The following is a 3,106-nucleotide window of genomic DNA, read 5'->3' as shown; positions in this document are numbered from 1 at the left end:
ACTGTGTGCTCCAGGTACTCCAGTTCGCTGTTTCCAACCTAGTGTCCTTGAGCTGTTTGCCTGCCTTCTCTCTAAGAGCAAGTGTAGTGCCTTAGAGAGTTGCAGCCTATCCTGCCAACCTTTAAAACTCCAGACTTTAAGCCCTACTGGTTGCCTGAAGTCATGAAATTTGAACCCCTTCTCACTTTCCAAGTCAGTTGCTATGGGGGGTTTATTTTCCTGATGCACTCTCCTATGTTCTAGTCTGTCTCTCACCCTTCTCTGGGATTCCCTCCCCACCACAGCAGCCACAATCAGTTTCTTTCACAATCTGTGTCTCTGAACTTTCTACTTTCTTTGATGTGTCCTTTCCTCTAACTTTTAGTTTTAGTTGTACAACATCTTCCACAGTCTTCAGGTCAGTTTCTTGGGTATTTAGGATACTTTGATAGTTACCTAGTTGTACTGGTAGGATGAGGCAAGCCTAGGTTCCTCCTACTTTACCACCATCTTCCCGTCTTTTCTTTAACAGTGTGAACTTTTATTTATTTTATTTTATTTTATTTTATTTTATTTTATTTTATTTTATTTTATTTTATTTTATTTTTATTTTATTTTATTTTATTTTATTTTATTTTATTTTATTTTATTTTATTTTTATTTTTTATTTATTTACTTATTTACTTATTTATTTATTTATTGGACAGTGTGAACTTTAACTTAACTTTTAAAGTTAATTCTGAGTTTATTGTCTCCTTGAAAAAAAATCTCTGGGAGGTCGGGGCGGCAGGCATCCTCGCTTCCTCCCTCCTGGAGGCGGGCCCGGCCCCGGCCACGCCCCCGGCCACGCCCCGGCCACGCCCCGGGCTCCCTTGGCCCCTCCCACCTCCTCGCCCGGCCGCCCGCACGCCACCCTCCCCCTCCCCCTCCCCCTCCGCGCAGGCCGCAGCCCAGGGCCTCGCCTCGCTATGGCAGCAGCACGGCACAGCACGCTCGACTTCCAGCTCGGCGCCAGAGCTGATGGCGAGACCCTTCTAAAAGGCCTCCGGTCCATTTTCCAGGAGCAAGGGATGACGGAGTCGGTGCACACCTGGCCAGACCATGGTTATCTAGCGACCTACATAAACACAAATGGCAGCTTTGCCAATTTGAGAATTTACCCACATGGACTGGTGCTGTTGGATCTTCAGTTACGATGGTGATTCGCAAGGCCAAGAAGTTGACAGTCTTTGAACAAAGTCGAAGAAAGAATGAAAGAACTGAGTGAGGACGGTCCTGGGCGGGTGAAGCGATTACCACCCCTGGTTGGAGGAGGGGCCATCGACAGATCCTGGCCCACTGCTGATGGTCGCCTGGTTGAGTATGACATAGACCAAGAGGTGTGCGATGAGGATTCACCGTATCAGAACATTAAAATTCTACACTCGAAGCAGTTTGGAAATACCCTCGTCCTTAGTGGGGATGTTGATCTGGCGGAGAGGGGTCTGGCGTACCCCCAGGCCGTCACGGGCGGCGGGGAAGAAGACTACGGTGGCAAAGATGTACTGATTCTCGGCGGTGGAGATGGGGGCATGTTACGTGAAACAGTCAGACTGGAACCAAAGATGGTCACTATGGTGGAGATCGACCGGATGGTGATTGACGGATGTAAGAAATACGTGCGGAAAACCTGCGGCGACGTCTTAGACAGCCTGAAAGGAGACTGCTATCAGGTTCTGATAGAAGACTGTATGCCGGGACGGAGGAGGTGCGCCCAAGAAGGGAGAGGGCTTGATTATGTGATTAAGGATTTGACAGCGGTTCCCACCTCCACGGCCCCGGAAAAGATTCCACATGGGAGTTTCTCAGGCTGATTCTTGACCTCTCAATGAGAGTACTGAAACAGGCTAACTGTGTGGATTTGGCGGAAGCCTTGTCGCTCTATGAAGATCAGCTCGGCCGCCTGCATTGTCCTGTGGAATTCTCAAAGGAGATGGTCTGTGTTCCCTCATACTTGGGATTGTGGGCATTTTACACTGTTTGGAAGAAAGCTAAACCTTGAAGACCAGGGTGTGCTGCGAATAGCCTTCCTGACCTTCACATGCTGTACGTGACATCGCAATGAGTCGTGCAATTGATTGTGAATCCTTCAAGTTTTTTTTTTAATTATTATTTTTGATTTAAACAAAGCAAATGGAAAACGTATATTTTGATGCGCTAGGGTGTTAATTTTTTTGAGTCAGCTGAAGGATGATTAGACAGCACAGTGAAGGCTGCTAAATGCACTGATCTAGAATGTGATTTTTGTTACTTTTCTGTGTGTGTGGTGGGGGGGGGGGCTTTTTTGTTTTGTTTCAGTAGACTTCAAATTCGGTTGTTTTGAGGAATGAGTATCATTGTTTTATTCTGGAGGGAAGTTCTTTGATGGTGTTTCTTTCCCAAAAAGTTGACCTAGATATTAAAATTTGGTGCTTATAAGAGTTAAGAAACAATGAATAGCAATGCTTCGATTAAAATTATAAATGAGAAGAAAAATAAAAAGAAAAAAATCACTGAACTTTTTTATTGCTTAGCCAATTGACCACATATTATTGAAGTGTAATCAATTGCTGTGCCCAGGAAAAAGGAGCAAGTGAGTAATCAAAATCTACACATTATACCAGCATACATTATTAGTCATAGGCTTTGCACTTGAGTGCCAAGATATCTGAAAATCTGTACTGTTTCCCTTTCAAAATATTTTAACTTCATGTTTACTTTATAAGTTTTAGAAAACAATTTTAAAAGCTGAGTTGCTGAAATCCCTAATGTCATTCCATATCCCATAGGTAAGCATCCTTACCCATTTGTTATGCATCTGGGAGGCCTTTAAATTGTGTTTCCTATTTCCGTTTGTGAATGTGTGTGATTCTATTTGCAATAACGGAATCACTGGGTATGTTTTGCTTTGTAACTTGATTTTTAAATTATTTGATATATTTCTGTGTTTTTAACAGGTAAGTGTTACACTTTAAAAATACTTATTTTAAAATTACTAGCCATTTTTTAACACATTTTTGTAAATCTTTAACATTACACAAAGCAAATGTTTAAACAAGGTATCTTGGTGAGGATATTATGTTGTTGATTGGTTAATTTAGCCTGGTGT

At 42.9% G+C, this 3,106-nt stretch overlaps 1 pseudogene; it reads left to right on the top strand.

The window, feature by feature from the left end:
- Window positions 1-947: 947 nt before the first annotated feature.
- Window positions 948-2,020, top strand: LOC129516286 (spermine synthase-like; annotated as a pseudogene).
- Window positions 2,021-3,106: the final 1,086 nt, after the last annotated feature.

This window comes from Nyctereutes procyonoides, unplaced genomic scaffold (genome assembly GCF_905146905.1).
Source record: "Nyctereutes procyonoides isolate TBG_1078 unplaced genomic scaffold, NYPRO_anot_genome, whole genome shotgun sequence".
NCBI lineage: Eukaryota > Metazoa > Chordata > Mammalia > Carnivora > Canidae > Nyctereutes > Nyctereutes procyonoides.
Note: the sequence above shows the minus strand (reverse complement) of the source record. Positions and strands in the feature narration are given on the sequence as shown.